Here is a 19,664-nt window from a genome sequence, read left to right as displayed (position 1 = left end):
GTGGCATGTTGGGGTCTACTCAGGAGCAAAGGAGGTACAAGTAGAAAAGGAAAAATATTGCCAGGCAGAAAGAAGAGGATGCAAAAAGCTCTGAGATCTGGGGCTTATTTCAAAAGAACCTACCTTTTGCTGTAATCACAGATCTAGTTTCATTTCAAAATTGAAATGATCCATTGACCTTGCTCATACTATTTTGATCACACAGAATTTTGGAGGAGAAGTGTGCAGAAATGAAGTATAGAATTGTTAAGGTAGTTTGTGCCAGACAGTTAATTGATCTGGAAAATTCAGGTCAAAAATTTTTTTTCAGCTTTGTCTTTCCCAGGTCCTTGCCATGAAAACATAAATAAATAAATAAATAAATAAATAAATAAATAAATAAAATACACGCGTGCGCACACACACATACACACACTAAATACATGTATGTTGTTTATATTGCTTATGGTTAGTACAGAAGGGTTCTGAATTCTGATCCAGTCTGGGATTAGGAACATTGTCTTTAGCTGCTTTAAAAAATCAAATGAGTAGCTCTCTCCTGTTAATGTTTGAAAGATGCTTCAGAGCTTTGAATAAATTGAGTACAAAGTAACATTTCTAAAATCCACTTGACCAATGCCAGATCCTTGTGAAACAGACTGTTCCCTCTCAGGGGAAAGAATGTATCAGGGGGAAAAGGCACCTCAACAACTCTTAACCCTTTTAAATCTGCTTCAAACTACCCCAAAACTGATAGAAGGTCGTTTGCCCCAGTTTAATTTTGCCCTTGTTCTGTAGGTAAATGACAAATTTATGTATATAATGTTCACAGTCAGCAACCATTCACACAGCATTCGAGCCAAGTAAAGAAAGAAAAAAAAATAAGAAGAAAAATCTATTTGAAAAATGCAGTTGAATATAACACCCTTTTACCTACAAGCTTAAATATGCAGACCTTTCTTTTATAAAGGGAGGTTGGTGGGGGGAAGGTAACTGAACAATCTTAGAATTGAAAAGCACACTAGCCAAACAGAATTGCTCATTTTCCTCAGGAAATAGCAAGAAAGGTGAAAATGAAGACCTCGTCCAAATGCAAACCCACTCAAATGAAGTGTGAATGCCAATCAATTTTAGCAGTGGTCTGGCAGCCTCGGTTCCAACAGCAAGTTGAGACAGCAAGCGCCTAAGCGTGATTTGCCAGCTCTGTTCTGTGTACTAGCCTAGCCTGGCCATGAGATGCCGGCGACGCCCGCCCAGAGCAAAAGGCCAGCCTTGCACCCATAATGAGAGGCGGATTCTGCACTAATTATTCTGGCAGCACGCTTGTGCAAAAGTGACGTCCGGCATCTTTGTCGAGGTCTGTTATTGATATGCTCCTTCTCCAATTTGTGATCCGTGTGTAAGGAGCATGTGGACAACATGAAAATTAATGGTTAAGTGAAAAATACCTACATGGAAAGCAACCTTTTTATTTATACTAGATTCACTTAACTTCTAATTTAAAGGCCAATTTCTCTTAATATTTCTTTTTCCTGGAAACATCGACCTCAAGTCTTTATGTATGTGATTTTTAATTAAATGCCACACATGGCAGATTATACTTCTTTTTTTTAACCAAACAGAATAGGAAACTTTCAAATGTGGAGTTACATTTGTAACAGTAAATACTATAAACAAGTCCGCTCAGATTTAATACGTTTTGCCAGTTCTAATCCAGAGCAAGACATTTTAGAAAAATCTCTGCAAAGTCAATAAACATTATATCATAATGTAATAGCGTTCTATTAATAAAATGTTTCAAAGTTGAAAGGGGAAAAAATCTTACTGATATGCTTTTAAATTTTCATGAAAAGTAGGAACTGAATCTGTTGTGAAGCCCACATCAGTCTGAATGAAATTCAAAATTGGGAAAACATTTGAACCAAATTTGTGGGAGTAGCCCCTTCCACTGCTCTCTGGCTAAGCTTCAAGATGGGAGAAGAAGAAAGCAGGGACGATGCCACAAGTGTAACACAAAAGAAAAATGGAAACCACATTTTGAATAATTTCCATCAAGTTTTAGCAGAATTTAAATAATCCAAATCTTGAACATCCCAAGATTCTTCTTTTGCAAAACCCAAACACAACCAAGTGACTATAAGAAAATTAATGTGAAATTTTTTACGTTAGAAATAATACTACCCTCTATTTGTAAGTCAGAATCTAGTAGCATTACTGATGCTACACACGTGCGAAACCAGAGTAAAAGAAAAAAAATCTTCAAATGAGGAAAAGTTATCACAAAGCCCATGAACTTTTTTCCCCCCACGAAAGCTATATATTTGTTGAATATTATAGCTATATATTTGTTGCAAGCAATGCAGTAGATAAAAGAACAGGTGGGAATACACAAGCAAAAGAAAAAAAGTAACAAGAGAAAATCACCCACAATAAATCCTCACCAAACAAAACACAAAACCTTACCATTCAAAAGCCCCCTAAAAGCACCACTGTCCATATTGTGGTTGACCGTACTGGTTGGCTGTCCCCATAGGCATTATCAGCCCTTGTCACCTGAGTCGCTTTCCACCATAAAGGCTGGAAAAGCTAATTACTCATTTTCCCAGCCTTTTTGAGCAAGAAGTGACCATGTGACACAGTTCAGTCAATGAAACATAAGTATCTTTTGGGGAATTTCTGGAAACGTTTCTGCATTCCCGATTGAAATAAATGCTGTTTCTTTCTTCTTTCTTTTTTCATGCCTTGAATGTGACTGTGATGTTTAGAGCTGGGGTAGCGTCTTCTGACTTTGCAGGGAAGGTACAGGTGGATCCCCGAGACATCATCCCTGCCATCTTTGAGCTGCTGAATCACTGCCACTTGTCACATATCTCTACTTACAGGCAAGAAGATATTACTGATCAACATAACAAAATCATTTTCCTGGAATCATCAGAAAATGATAAATAATGTTCTCTATTATGGGATTTTGGAAACTAATAAATAACAGCTCCATTCCCTGAGTTTGAAACCAATTGAGAGTTCTAGCATTCATGCAGAAACCAAAATATTAACATTATTACATTTTTTGTTGTTGTTGGAGGGTGTGGTTTTGGGCTGGAGGAAAATGACATTGCTAATAGGCACCCCATAATTACACAGCTTTACTGACTTAAATCCAGGTAGTTGGGCAGTAACTGGCCTCGACGTGTAACACTCACATTGTGGAAGAGTCCAGAATATGCTGTCTTCATAAGGACACAAAAGAAGTCCCCCCAAAAAAGGAGATGAGAGGGCTGAGGCATAAGTATTGAGTTTTGACTTCCAGACTCATCAATCAGCAAGAAGCAGCAATCTATTGGGGCAGCCTAGCCTACTTTTCGCCTTTATGATGCTTAATACAAACAGCTTTTCCTTTTTGGGATTTTCTTGGGTCCACTGGTAGGCATTTCTGGTTTATCCCAAGAAAGCCCTAAAGTGGATCAAAACAGAACAGAATTACAACTCTATCCTTACTGATTTTCTAACTGCTTAATGTATCAATTACTGAAAGAGGAGTGTTAAAGGAACAATTGTAATAGTGTATTTCTCTATTTTTCCTTGTAGTTCTATCAGCTCTGCCTCTATAGCTTGATACTCTGTTGCTGGGTCCCCACACATTAAGCCTCATTCTATGTTCTTGAAGAATTGACTTCTTTATCCTGTATCTTTCTTTATCATTTCTTTGTTACGACTTCTGATTTATTTAAAATTAATATGGCTACTCCAGCTTTATTTTGATTATTATTAGCATGGGCTATCTTTCTCTTTCCCTGTACTTTTGAAATATCCAAAATATCCAAGTCTTTATATTTAAATGGTTTTCTTATTGACAACATGCAGTTGGGTCTTGTTTTTTCTGTCCTCTTGGACAAAATATGTCTTTGTGTATTTATATCATTCACATTGAAGGTGATTACTGATATAACCGAATTAATATCAACCCTGTTTGTAACCCTTTTCTGTTCATTGTATTTGTTCTTTGTGTTTTTGTTTTAGTTTGGTTTTTGTTTTTTATCTTTTATCTTGCCTCTTCCTCTGTCTTCTCTGATTTTAACTGAAGATTTTATAATTTCATTTTATCTCTTCTCTTAGCATACAAATTATATTTCTGCTGTGGACTGATGTGTTCCCCTAAAATTTGTATATTAAAGCCCTAACCCCTAATGTGACTATGTTTTATTATCTTATGGCTAAATCTCAGTCTTTTATTGGCCTGCATTCTAGGGCTATGACCTTCAGAAATATTTCCAGGGCTATGACCTTCACAAATATCTCTTGGTTTATATCCCCTTCACCCCCTCTCCCTTATGTGAGACAGGAAGGGTGGCAGGACTGGAGTTTGGTAATTACTCTTCCAGGTGGGTGAGATAAGGCTCTAATAAAGTCTTTCCCCTATAAAGTCAGTATCCTGAAATATATTAATAAAAAAATTGAGGTATAGTTAGACCAACAGACTTGGAAACGATTGCCATCGAAAAGATAGTTTTTTACTCACATCATGTTGGGCCGTATGGGGAGTCACCAGGGTCTGTCATGAGGCAGAGGGGGAAGGAGGAACTATGGGCAAGAGCCTTCATTATAATTTCCACAGGAAGGAATGGGTGAAGCATGATGAACAGTTTTAGGATCGGCTGGTTAACATAGCTTTAGTGGGCTCTGCAGTCCCACTAGTTGTCTTGTACCTAGCTCTGGGGTGATAAAGGCAGGTGGGTACTGGCCAGAAATGGGAGAACCTGATAAAGGAGGTGACTGAGTGTGGGTTCTGGATTGATTGGTTTGCATTTGAAAAGTGCTCTCTCAGGAGAGCTATTAATTATCTCTAGGATTTGACAGTCCCTCTAGGGTCATCAACGTTCCAAGATGTCAGAGCATCATAAACACATGGTTAATGGTTAATACACTGAGCTTCCCACCCTCCCCCCCATAGAATGCTTGTGGTGGTATTTTTCCTCTCTGTTGCAAGAACTGGGTGGGATGAAGGAGATTTTTTTTTTTTTTTTTTTTTTTTTTTGCTCTTCACTGTAAGAATCTGGTGAGGCTCATGGAGGTAAAACCCACAAAAGCAGGGGCACTCCTCTGAGGCTGCACCAGAATTTTCTCCCCCTTGTGCTAGTCCACACTCAGCCCCCAGCAATTTTTGAAAAGTACCATTTCAATTCTTACCAGTTTATGGCTTTAGCAGTTTCTGGTCTGGGTAAGCAGATCTTGGCTGGGACTGTCTATTCATCTTGCCCATCTATCCAGATTTCAAGTTCAATTTTCTAACGGGTCCAAGAAAAGTCATCACTGTTCAGTTTGTTGAGCTTTTTTCTTGTTGTGAAGATGGAAGTGACAACTTTAAAGCTCTTCGCATTTTGGAGCTGAAACTAAAGGTGTTGAAACTGAAACCAGAAGTCTGATCATTAAAACTGTAATATCACTGGTGCTTTCTAAAGATGAGAGCACTCACCGATCTACAGATTAAAGCTTCTGGTCTTCCACCCTGCAAAATTGTCTGAGAAACACAGTAAAATGCAGGGAAAACATTCTAACATGTTAAAATTTGTAAAAGTCTTTAGATTACTCTTTTTTTCCCTAAAATGATATATTCCCATTAGCTGTGTGTGCTTGCTGCCTCAAGAGCCTAGTGCTGCACCAGAATAGCCATTTTTCTGCCCACAAACAGCTGCTGATATGGACAAAGTCATGATAAGCTACAGAGTTCCATGAGAGGAAAAGTTCTATTACCAGTGTCTGCTAAAACCAATCCTATATCTTTCCTTTCAAACCATGCCAGTTAAATGGTTAACTATGCCATCCTAATAACTGGCTGCATGGCACAATATGAACTATTAGAGATGCCAAGATAAAAAACGTTCACGGTTTCTACTTGCAAAAGCCCAAGGTGCAAAGCCTTAGACTAGCTGCGTCACGTGGCAAGACTCAGTGAGCCTTATTGTGTCTCCTCAACCTCTCCTCCTTCTCTGTTTCTCAGTGTTCCTGGCCAGTGAACTGAGTGATGGGTTTTGATACGATCAAACCACTAATCCTCCTCTACCCTACCTGGAGTTAGAAACAATTGAGAGATTGGCAAAGTAGTTAGATAGATGGTGATGTAAATATCACCTATATGGCTGATAGAGCTATATTGGAGGACAGAGAAAGTCTGATAGATAAGTGGGATTGATATTTCTAACTGCTTCTCAATTTAGACATGATTACAGCCTACCTACGGGAAATAGCAGATGTGGTTACCCGGAATCACTACTTTCTACTATTTCGTGGTGGAGAGGGCAGAAAAAGCCAAATCTCTCATTCTTAAATACTTTTCAAATATTAGCTCAATTCAATTGAGAAGCATTGACACCTATAAACAGATAGCCCATTCCAAAGCCACAGGGAAGAGTAAGAGATTGGGCAAGATGCTGGAAGTATTTAGGGAGATTCCTAGTTGTAAAAGCTCAAAAAATGGGCAATACATGTTCTTTCATTAGGAGGGAAGAAAGAGGGAAAGTATTAGAGCATTTCATAAATTTTTATATCCCAATTAGTAAAATATAAAATGACATACTTAAATGAATAGGCTTCAGTTGACTGGAAAATCACTTATTTAGGCAGCAAATACCTAGTAAAAAGAAAGCGAGGGTGAATTTATGATCGCCTGACTCTTGAAGCTAATCATTGCTATAAGCTCTTTTTTTTTCTGGAAATCTAGGAGTCATCAAATGCTGTTCCTTTATCATACACAAAACCAAAAAGTTCATGAACTTTTAGTTATGCATTTGAAATACGTTGTTTGTAAAAATTTTAAAGACACATGCTAATTTTTTAACCTATAGGAGCCATTAATTTTATATTAACCTGTATACCTCCGTATTCTTTAACTCATTATATTCTGTATTAAGTTGTCTTCATGTGCCAAGTTATATTTAAGGAAAGAAATCCTTTAAAATTATTTTTATATATTACCATTTTAAATAGAGTATTATGGATGTGATCAACTCAATATTGGCAAAATACTTTCATTTTGTTGCTGTTTATAAATTATATAGTCTTTATCTAATCTTGGTTTCCTCATCAATTAGCTATGTGATTTGGGCATATCATTTAATAAATGAATGATAGAAGCACATAACTTCCTTCAGACATGCATGGTAAGAAGCAAAGTGGTGGAGAACACAGGCTCTAAAATTCAAATAAAACTACTCTGAATTTTGTGTATTTCACAGATAATTTAAAGTATATTTTTATTTTCTGTTTCTTATTAATTTGCTTGAAACTTGATTGCTTTATTGACTTCTGTTTCTAATTATCTTTAGAAAAAATTCGTCGAACAATGTTATGGGCTGAATCGTATCTTCCTCAAGCACTCATATGGTGAAGTTCTAGCCCTCTGTACCTCAGAATGTGACTGTATGTGGAGACAGGACCTTTGAATAGGTAATTCAGTTAAAGTAAGGTGTATTAGGAGGAGCGGGAGGGACCTAACCCAGTATGACAGGCTTTCCCATAAGAAAAGGAATACAGGACAGAGACACACAGAGGGAAAACCACGTGAAGCCATGGGGAGAAGATGACCATCTGCATGCCAAACAGAGAGGCATCAGAAGAAACCACCCTTGACAAAGTATTGATCTCTAGCTTCCAAAATGTGAGAAAACGTATTTCTGCTGTGTAAGCCGCTCAGTCTGTGGTACTTAGTTATGATGGCCTAAGTAAATTAATATAAAGATACGTGCGAATTTCATGAAAAACTCCTTCTCGATGAGTTTTTTTTGTAAAAGTGACAGTTGTTGAAAGTTTTTTTAAGTGAATTGGCAAGTAGAACTGATCATTGGGTCCCCCCAGCCTTATTGAGATATAATTGACCTGTAACACGGCGCAAGTTCAAGGTGTACAGCACGTTGAATGCTGCAGAATGCCCGTCACCATCGTGTTAGCTAACATCTTCATCATGTCACATATTTACTATTTTATTTTCATGTGTGCAGAGAACATTTAATACTACTGCTTAGCAACTTTCGAGTATGTGATGCACTATTATTAACGATAATCACCATGTTGTACATTAGATCCCAGACTTATTCGTCCTGTAGCTGGAAGTTAGTACTTATCGACCCGTGCCTCCCCATCCTCCTCCCCACCTTCCAACCCATAGCCACTATTCTGCTTTCTGTTTCCGTGAGTTCAGCTTTTTACAATTCCACATATAAGTGATACCATACAGTATGTGTCTGTCTCTGTCTGATTTATTTCACTTAGGATAATACCTTCCAGTTCCGTCCATGTTGTTGTGAATGGCAGGATTTCCTTCTTTCTCATGACTGAATACTATTCTGTTGCATATATACACCACATCTTCTTTTTCTATTCATCTCTTGACCAACACTTAGGTTGTTTCCATATCTTGGCTATTGTGAATAAAGCTGCAGTCAGCATGGGAGTGAAGAAATCTCTTTGAGATCCTGTTGTCATTTCCTTTGGACATATCCATAAGTAGTATTTCTGGATCGTATGGTAGTTCTCTTTTTAATTTTTTGAGGAAACTCCATATTGTTTTCCGTAGTGGCTGTACCAATTTACATTCCAATAAACAATGTGCAAGGGTTCCTATTTTCTCACTTCCTCTTCAACACATTTCTCTTGTCATTTTTTTTAAAGATTTATTTATTTATTTGAGAGAGGGAGAAAGAGCACAAGGGAGAGGGGCTGGGGGGGAGGGAGAGAGAATCTCAAGCAGACTCTGTGCTGAGTGTGGAGCCTGACGTGGGGCTTGATTTCAGGACCCTGAGATCAAGACCTGAGCCAAAACCAAGAGTCAGACACTTAACCAACTGCACTACCCAGGTGTCTCTCTCTTGTCATTTTGATGATAGCCATTCTAATAGGTATGAGGTGCTATCCTATTGTGGTTTTGATTTGCATTTCCCTGATGATTAGTACACTGAGCACCTTTTCATTGACTATTCATATATCTTCTTTGGAAGAATGCCTATTTAGTTCCTCTGCCCATTTTTAAATTGGATTTTTTGGGTTTTTTTTGCTATTGAGTTGTATGAGTTCTTCACATATTTTGGATTTAATGCCTTGTCGGATATATTATCTTTCAAGTATTTTCTCCCATTTTGCAGGTTGCCTTTTCATTTTGTTGATTTTTCTTTTGATGTGCAAAAACATTTTAGTTTGAAGTAGTCCCAATTAATTTTTGCTTTTGTTTCTTGTGCTTTTGGTGTCAAAAAAAATCTATTTTTATGTCAATACCATAGTGTGTTTTCTGTAGCCTTGTGGTATAGTTTGAAATGAAGAAGTCTAATGACTAAAGAACTTTGTTCTTTCTCAGGATTGCTTTATCTCTTGGGGGTCTTTTGTGGTTCTATATTAATTTTAGGACTGCTTTTCTTAGTTCTGTGAAAAACACCATTGGAATTTTGATGGGGATTGCATTGAAACTGTTGATAGCTTTGAGTACTATGAACATTTTAGCAGTATTAAGTCTTCCAGGCTGTGAATGTGGGATGTCTTTCCATATGTTCGTGTCTTTTTCAATTTCTTTCATCAGAGTTTTGTAGTGTTCAGTGTACGGGTCATTCACCTCCTTGGTTAAATTTATTCCTAAGTATTTTATTGTTTTCGATGTTATTGGGAATGAAGTTACTTTCTTAACTTTTTTTCCAGATATTTTGTTGTAATTGTATAGAAATGCAACTTATTTCTATATGTTGGTTTTGTATCCTGCAACTCTACTGAATTCATGGATTAGTTCTAATATTTTTTAGGTGAAGTCTTTAGAGTTTTGTATATGTAAGATCATGTTATCTGCAAAAAAATACAATTTAAATTTTATTTTTAATTTAGATGCCTTTTATTTCTTTTTCTTGCTTGATTGCTCTGGCTAGAATTCCCAGTATTATGTTGAATAGTAGTAGTGAGAGTGGGCATCCTTATCATGTTCTGATCTTAGAGGAAAACTTTCAATCTTTCACAGCAGAGCAGTATGTTAGCTGTGGGCTTTTCATATATGGCCTTTATTGTGTTAAGTATGTTTATCATGAAAACATGTTGTATTTTATCAAATGCTTTTTCTGTATCTATTGAGATGATCATATGATTTTTATGTTTCTTTTCATTAAAGTGGTATATCACATTTATTGACTTGAATATGTTGAACCATCTTTGCATCCCAAGGATAAATCCCACTTGATCGTGGTATATGATTTTTTTAAAGATTTATTTATTTATTTATTTCAGATTGAGAGAGAGAGAGGAAACTGGAGCGGGAGGGGCAGAGGGAGAAGGAGAGAGAATCTTAAGCAGACACCATGTTGAGTATGGAGCCCAACGCGGGGCTTGATCCCATGACCACGAGATCATGACCTGAGCTGAAACCAAGAGTCAGCACTTAACTGACTGCACCACCCAGGTATCCCATGTATGATTTTTTTTTTTTTTTAAATGTGCTGTTGAACTTGGTTTGCTAATATGTTGTTGGGAATTTTTGCATATATATGTGTCAGTGTTATCAGTCTATAGTTTTATTTTCTTGTATATTTATCTGGCTTTTGTATCAGGGTAATGCTGTTCTTGTAAAATGAGTTTGGGAGTATTCCCTCCTATTCAGTTTTCTGGAGGAGTTTGAGAAGGATTGGAGTTAATTTTGCTTTAAACGTTTGGTAGAATTCACCAGTGAAATCATCTGGTCCTGGGTTTACTTTGTTGTGTGAGTTTTGGTTACTGATTCAATCTCCTTTCTCATTATTAGTCTCTTTATATTTTCTATTTATTCATGATTTAGTCTTGGGGGGGTTGAATGTATCTAGGAATATATCCATATCTACTAGGTTATTCAATTTGCTGGTGTATAATTGCTCATAGTAGTTTCTTAGGAACTTCTGTATTTCTCTCATATCAGTTGTAATGTTCCCTCTTTCATTTCTGATTTTGAGTCTTCTCTCTCTCCTTCCCCCCTTCTCTCCTTTTTAATCTATGTAAAACTTTGTCAATTTTGTTTTTTACAAAAACATCTCTTTGTTGATTTTTTTCTGTTGTATTTCTGGTCCCTATTTCATTTATTTCTGCTCTGATTTTTGTTATTTCCTTTCTCCTTTAACTTTGGGATAGTTTGTTCTTCTTTTTTTAGTTCCTTGAGGTGTAATTTTAGGTTTTTATTCTCAAGGTTTTTTGTTGTTCCACTGTGTTACTGAAGTTTCTTATGTGGAGTCCTGAGTTCTCCTAGAACTGTTTTTATTCATGGAAAACTGTCAAATTGTTGATTTTCTTAGGTGGACAAGGGCTGGGGTGTCCTCTACCACCATCTTGATGATGTCACCCCTGATAATTAGTCTTAGTAGTGTTTGAAGCTGTATGAAATTTTGGGCTTGTAAATTCTGCTGGAAGCTGAAGTGCGAGGTAAAGGTCCTGGGAAAAGAGTGGCTTCATGTGGTTGTAAATTACATGGCATTCAAATGATCTTTTGGGAGAAAGATCTCTCAAAATTTCAGGAAATTTATAACTATAGCTAATTATTTATATAAAACTATATAGGTGTGTGTGTGTCCATGTATAAAATAAGAACCATGACATACATATGACCTTTAGCTTAAATGAGATAATGAAATAAAAATGGATCTCTTAAATTTATGTAACTCAGTTTCATTTTTAGACCTCCAATATTTAAAGTTTCTAACTATCCTCGCCTTATCAAATTTTCCTTGAATTAGTAAAAGTTGAATAAGTATATATTTCAGCTACTGTTGAAAACTCTCCATAATATTCTTAAACATCTTGTTTCCCCCTTGTCTGAAAATATACTTCAAACTTGGAAAAGTCGCTATGGTTAAAGAGGCAGATTACAACACTCCGAAGTTGGCATGAAGTACATATTTTATTTTTCTAGTCATAAAGAATGCTTTTCCCTTTAATTCTTGGGCTTTCATTTTCTCACATCTATTTTAAGGAAAGTTAACATCACTTCCTTTTTCACCTATAAAACAGAACTTGCATTGCAGACAGAAAAGACACCTAGAGAAAGCATGGCTTGTGAGCGACGTGTTCTCACATGATGAGACAGTCTCACAGGAAGGAAAATGGCTTGCTCATCCTAAAAACTTTCATCAAATTATAATCTAGTCTGTGCAGTAACTTACGTAGCTACTCTAGTAATAGCTCTGCTATAATTTGTAAAAAATCAAATAACAGTGTATTTAAGCAGAAGGATAAACACGCCAATAGGCATTCTTAAAATTTCTGAGAAACGCAAGAGTTTAATTTGACTCAACACAAGCCTATGCTACTGTTTACCCCCCTCTGAGGATGGGAACATAACAGAAGCTATTTAAATTCATTTAAGTTGTTTATGCTGATCTTTTAAGATATACATAAAAATAAACAACCAGTTCTGTATATTATATCAAGTCCTGTGAAATTAGGTTAGAGAAATTTGTGTTAAGTGTGTGGAAACTGTTCCCTAACTCAAGAAACACACATTTTTAATGGAATATGTCTGTCGTTTATTTTCCAGATATACAGAGGAGGTATTCTTTCATATCATAATATAGCCATCAATTTAATTATGGGATGAGAATCACAGCACCATTTCCTATTACCTTTTCTCGTCTTCCATTATTTATATTTTTCTTCTTTATGTAAGTCTGCAGAGAAGTGAGCTTTAGTGACCATGTCCACAAGTGACCATCAGAGAATATATATGTATATAACTAGGGAAATAGAAGAGATAGCCTGAAGTACCCGTTTTTTTTTTTTTTTTTCTTTGTGAGTGCCACACACAGTGTGTGTGGGGTGGGGCTTGAACTCAAGACCCTTAGATCAAGACCTGAACTGAGATCTAGAATCAGACGCTTAACTGACAGCCACCCAGGTGCCCCTTAGGTACACATGTTTATTTATTTTATTTTATTTTATTTTATTTTATTTTATTTTATTTTATTTATTTTTTAGAGAGAGAGAGAGCACGTGTGAGGGGGTGGGGGACAGAGGAAGAGGGAGAGAGAGAATCTCAAGCAGATTCCCCACTAAGCAGGGAGCCTGATGTGGGGCTCAATCTCACGACCTTGAGATCCTGACCTGAGCTGAAATCAAGAGTAGGTTGCTTAACTGACTGAGCCCCCCAGGTCCCTCCTCAGGTACCCATTTTCAGTTCAGTTACTTTTAGTGGACATGTACCGAGCACATAGCATATGCTGAGTGTGCACCTGGTCATACAGTGTTGAATGGGGGGACGACTTCCTACACTGCCGGAACTTATATTTCAGTGAGGGTGAGAGATAAAAAAAATGTACTCAAGTAAAGAAATAGATACTCAAGTAGTTGTCATTGCTTTGGGATGATGATAGGAAGCTACTGGAAGACATGTGGAACTCGACACAAAAGGCACCTCCAAAGAGGTGACATTTAAAATGAGACCTGAATGGCAAGAAGGCGGGCATGTGAAGAACAGAAGCACCAACATTCCAAGAAGATACCACAGGTCCTGAAGGTGAGAATGAGCTTAATATCTTCGAAGAAAAGAGAGAAGTGTGGCATGAATGGAGAGATTGAAGAGAAAATTAGGAACACATACTTTTGGTAGGGATGGATCACGGAGGAACCTCAGATGTGACTAAGGGGTTCAAATTGTAATCTGGTGCATTTGAAAACCACTGGAGGGTTTGCATAGACAGGTGAAGTGATTTTAGTTATGTTTTAAAGATTATGTGTAGAAAATTGGTTGGAGGAAGACAAGAATGGAAGAGAGAGATGAGTTTCAAGGTAAGAGACAGTAGCTGGCGATAAATGAGATGGAGAGGCAGAGAGAAATTTTGAGAGCCTTTGGCAGTAGAATCAAAGAACGTGCAGGTTGATTGACAATAGGGCATAAAAGAGTGAGAGGAATCAGTGGTTTCTGGTTTGAGCAACTTGGTGGATGGCAGTGCCATTTATAATAACTGGGAGAGGAGCAGGATTGGGATCTGAGAATCAAGATGTCTGTTTTCACATGTTAAGTTTGAAGCATCTATTAGATACTCAGGCAGAAACAGTCAAAGAGGTAATTGGGTATATGAATCTGGAGTTCTGGGAAGAGGTCGGTGTTGGAGAAATAAATTCGTGATTTAGCCGCAGATGGGTGGCCTTTAAAGCCATGAGACAGAATGAAACTTCTAGGGAGAAATTGTCATAGGAGCTAAGAGAGTCATAGCCTGGGGCACAGTTAGATGTTAAGTAGAGAAAAACCCAAAGGAAGAGATTCGTGACCCATGCCCAGTTTCTGCCATTACTCTCCCCTTTAGTTTTGATGCTGTGAGGTTATTAATCAAATATTTTCTTTGGAAGAGAGCTGTCAGGGTACAATTGGGATTAAAGTTAGTTACAATTTATTTTTTCTTCCGAAAATGTTGTAGAAGTAACTTTAAAGAAATGAATGGATCATTAAGTAGTCACTGTCAAACAAAAGAGATTAATCCTCTGACTCCAGATGGCTCCATCATAGGAGAATCAAGAGAGATGTGCTTGCCTCTGCCCTCACGTTTGTTTTCCCTGCCAAGGCTTTATTGCCAAACTGACAATGTTTTTATAATCCCCAATGTCCTAATCCATTCTCCTATTACTTATAGTATTATGGCCAAAGTGTTTTATCTTTCAATCACTGATTTTGGTATTCCAGACCTGCCTGCAATACCTTGGATCAATGCACTTCCGTAAGTTTCCCCAAATGTCCCTTGCTTCTTTAAACAGATCAGTTTCCTGTAGAGTTTAATAGCTCGTAATAGTCGTCTCATTTTTTCTGAAATGCTGCACTGAGTATCATCCTTGTTAAACTGCTGGCATCCGTGGTCTTGCGCAATACCAAGTTGTTTCAAAGGGACTCCCAAGGTCCTCTGGAGTTACATTAGACAACACAGATGGAGGGAGACAACAGATGTCATCTCACTTCTGTTTTCAAAGCCCCCCTCTGCTGAACGGTATATAGTACAAAGCTCAGGTTCCTGTTCTGTCCTTGCTGGGAATTGTTTATTCATTCCCTTCTGGGGGAAGTCTTTAAGATTCGGGAAAGAGTAGTTAGCATAGAGACCAAAAGATAGTTGAAACCCTGCTCAGCAAGTTTGTTTTCCCCTTTAAGTGTTACATAAGTGAGGGTTCCTCTATTCTCCAGTATATGCTTTCCAATATATGGAAATGCCGTGTATAAGTTCATGTTCTTGAATTTGGGGTTCATATGAATGGGACTATGTTAGAGGTTCCCAAACTTTCTGGATTCTGGACACCTTTGGTGTCAAAGCAATTTTTCGTGGCACTCCTAACCCATAAGAAGTACCTAACTATTCTGTGTTTTAACTAGTTATGTTCTTTACAGCTTAATAATAGTGGTTTGTGTAGTGTCGGACAGCTGGGTTTGCCATGGAAAATTTAAAATGTTTTGCAGCACCAATGTGAGTTAGGTGTCTTGGTGCTCAGTTGGGAACTGGGCAGACGTGTGACTAGCTAAAACAATGTCAAACCCAGCACACGCGAAGCATTCCTCATGGAAAAGCATGTCATAACAGCATGTCTCCTGCATTTCTTAATATGAATCTGGACTTTGAATATTTGGAAAATATTTGGATACCTGGAAATTGCATACGATGACCTTAGGAATTCCCAATTTCCAGCAAAAATGAGACAAATGGCAGGAGTGGAGGAATTAGTCCAGCCATTGACCGTTCATTATTAGGAGCAGTAGTGTGCAAAACCAGGCAAGTCTGTGTGAATGTGAATGCTCTTCCAAGTCTGTGTCAATCTGAAAGTTGATAAAATGTAATAAAAAGCCGTTCCCTGGCTAGCGGTGGACAACACGTGGTGAGCATTTGTTGCCTTCCTCTTATCCATTCTAAATGTGAAAGTCTGCCTGCGTTTGATCAGTTTCTCCCATCATTAACAGCCTATAAAAAGGCATAAGATGATAGCAAAAATATTTCTGCATATTTAAGGAAACAAAGTGATGAATGATGCGTTTCCCCCAGAATCCAGGTGTCCTTCCTCCACAGTTCGCCTGTGAACATTTTACAGCTGAGTTTAACAGCCACATTTCAGGAGCAAAGGAAGATGTCCCTTTGCTTCCCTATCGGGGGATATAAAATGTTTGCATCGTCTTGACTGCATTTAACCTTACTACTAAGACTATGAACTGGATGTAGATGTAAGGGTCAGGATCTGTGACAAAAGGCAAAATTATGTTTCATTGCTGTCTTATGGTTAATTTCTCTCGTTCCTGACATGTGGCCATTTTAACACTCTTCCTGATCTGCGTGGAATATAATCTGTATGTGGTGATGCTGAATTGTCCTGCCACGGAGATTAAAAGAATTTCTGGATATAATTAGTTAATTGGCTGCCCGGCACTTTGAAAAGCGTGAGCTGAGTGTTTTCTACCCCGGAGTCTAACCTCATAATGACCACCCACAGTCTGGTCCACATAGGAATTTGGGGACAGACTCACTTATTTATGTGTTTAAAATTGGTTAAAATATATGTGCCAAATGATCTTCCTGCCGGAAAATACATTTTAATTAGAAACGATGGGTCAAGCATTTGCTGAGGGCAGGAGAAAGAGAGAAGGAAGCAGGGGACTGGCCTAGATTGTATGTTTCAACCCAACCTTGCACCAGACAGAGTGCATCCGTGTATAACCTAGAGGTTGCCTTTCTGTATTTCATTTTGACTTTGTCCAAGACTCTGGGGGAATGGAGCCAAATATATTATTTCTTTTATGTCTGGGACATAGGCGTGCCCCAAATTGCCTGAGGACACCACTCAGCATGTGTTGGACATTCAGTAAAGTTTACTGACTCCAACCATGAAAGCCTTTCTGCTCACTTCCTCTTTGGAGCAGGTCTTGCCAGACAAGCAAGCGGCTAATGGTGGAGGCTGGGCTCTGCTAGGGCTGGGAATTACTTCTAAGTAATTAGGAATACTGGAATCCAAAGATCAAAACCAAAAGACCGTGAGGAAAAACCCAGGGTGGAAAGTACATCTAAAATGGCAGAACCTGGATTCCATACTCCGCTTGGCAACCTATCAAGAAAGTAACCCAGGAAAAAACAAGATGGAAGGAGATGGTCTTATGTCGTTTTTATGTATGGTTCCTTTTTTGTCTGGTTGTGGCACAGGCAGTAGAAGAAATGTGATTTTTAGAATGACAACTACCATTTGCCTATCTTTTCCTAGTCTCATCACTGTCTGTATGCTTTTTCTTATTTGCTTCACTCAGAGACATTTTTAAACCAACATGATTTATTGAAATTTCAGAATTTGAAGTGTGAGAATTATACATTGTTCTAAACACAAAGGCATAAGAATAAGAATTATTATTTATTGAGTGAATACTATGTATGGAGCACTGGACAAATTTAATGTTTTGACAATTCAACAAGATGTTAGTATTCGACATTTTGATAACGCAACAAGCTATTTTTTACTACCATATTGTCGTCTTTTCAGAAATGAGGAAACTGAGCCTTTACAGAGTTTTAGTAACCTGGATAAGAGTATAAAATTAATAAGAGGCAGGAGCCAGAATTCTAACCTAGGCCGTCAGCCATCAGACCCAACACTCATACAACCTTCTTTGGCAGTCCTGCTGGGAGATCCATCATTCAGATACAGACATACAGCGTAATCATGTGAAAAGTGCTAAAGAACATTCCAGGTGCAGCATGCGAGTGAGTGGAAAGGGACATGGTGCAGAGATAAGAGAGGAGTGATGAGACCCTCTGAAGATTTTGAAGGCCCTAGCAAATACATGAGGAGAACAAATATAAGACAAATGGCTTCCTCTTCAAAGAGGTAGTAAATAAAACTAGTGACACCGAATATTAATTTTAAAATATCATTTTGATTAACTTGAAGAAACGAAGCACTTGATTCAAAATCCAACAGACACAAAACTGTGTAAGCAAACCCCCTCCAATCCTGTTTGTCCCCTCCATTTCCATGCACAGAGACCACTGCTATCAACATTTCCATTTTCATGGGTATCCTGGTATTATCTCTTCAGAATTTATTTTCTCTAGCTTGAGGTGATCAGAGAGTCCTTTAAGACGCGGATTTTGGAACGGAGAAAGAGTGGCTGTTGACAAACCCTTTCTCAGATACGCCTTAGTTTTTATCATATCTGATTTATCAGGCCTCACACGTTCGATATTTGTGATGAACCACTTTAGATCAAGTGTCTTTTGTACATTCTATTTAAAATTTCCTAAAGAGAACCGAGTATAAACAAGACGGTGTGTGTGTTGGGGTTGGGGGGATGGATTTCTCACCTACCATTGAAAAGAAACTGCTTTCAACTCCAGCACTTTAGAAGAACTAAATTATGTAAATCATTCTTAGTTTGTCATCAAAAGAGCCTCCCAAAGGATGTCAAATTCTCAACTGCCTACTTCCCACCGCTCTCTTGGCCTCCGTATACACACGCGTCCGTGTGTGTGTGCGTGCGTCACTTTGAAATAATAATTCCTTGACGACTATAGAATTTGCACTTTTCAGTCGCAGATTCTCCTGTCCCCCGCGTGTCTGCCTTGCTGAGATTTGTGACAGCGTCGGCATCATCTCTGTGTTATGACAGAGGCGGGAGAGACAGCTCTGTCCCTGAGAGCAGTCAAGTGTTAGCCACTGCCTTGTGGGCAGAGTGGAGAGTGAAAATAGAGAGGCGACCCCTCTTTATTCTTTCGGGTGGCCAGGGCCCCACAGCGGCGCCCTGGGCAGAGCAACACCCCCGCGGAGCTGTCACCCGTACGGCAGCCCCGCAGACACGTCTGCAGAGCAGCTGGCAAGCGTGCATTGCAGCACTTCCGAGGAACCACGACAGACTGGCACGCAGGAAGGTGATAAACTCTGTCACTGGTCTTGATCCCGCCGAGCGGTTCCAGGGCACGGCTGGCAAAGCATAGAGCAGCTTCTAAGTCAGAGCCTGGGGGTGGGAAGCAAGGGCCCAGGCTACTTCTGGAGAGAACACCAGGCCCTGTCCACTCCAGGTCAGAGAGTTCGCTCAACCTCCATGGAAACAGAGAAGGGAAGGGTTTTCTCTGGACAGCCTGGCTCTGAAGGAAGAGGGCTTCTCCCCACAGAGGAGTGTAGGGGGACCAGCAAGAGTTTGGGGGCCAAACCGAATTAAGTCCAAATCTTTTTCTTGCTACTACTAAATCGATTACTTTAGGAGGTTTCCCTGGTTTGAATCTAAATCCCCTCACCCATGAACCAGGGATAATCATCCTGTAGAATTGCCAGCGTGGCGGCATTATAACGATTACGTGACCTAATATTCGGTATTCCGAGTGTTCCGAGGACCTGGCAAAGTTGGCACCCCATGCACTGAAGGTGGGGCGCCGATGCTTGCAGGAAATCTGAGGCCCCGTTCTGTCTCGCTCCCCTCGTCACCGCAAGGACAGCTTCAGCGTCTGGGGAAGTTTCTGGGGGAAGCAGAGTTTGGAGACGGTTTGGGACCTGTTTTCTTGAATTCCCCCTCACACTGCTTCTCTCCTTTTCCTTGTAGCGAGCAGAAATGCAGGGACTGGCTCCCTGGGCACAGATGTACAAAATGCTCAGTCTCTTGGGGTGAGAGGCATGGTCTGACCAGCTGAGTTGCTCGAAACTTCCAAACGATGTTGTTATCAAAATGCTTATTTGTCTCACAAGATTCTTACCCCAACATAGAA

Source organism: Ursus arctos, unplaced genomic scaffold (assembly GCF_023065955.2).
Source record: "Ursus arctos isolate Adak ecotype North America unplaced genomic scaffold, UrsArc2.0 scaffold_33, whole genome shotgun sequence".
NCBI classification, from domain to species: domain Eukaryota; kingdom Metazoa; phylum Chordata; class Mammalia; order Carnivora; family Ursidae; genus Ursus; species Ursus arctos.
This window is presented reverse-complemented; position numbering follows the sequence as displayed.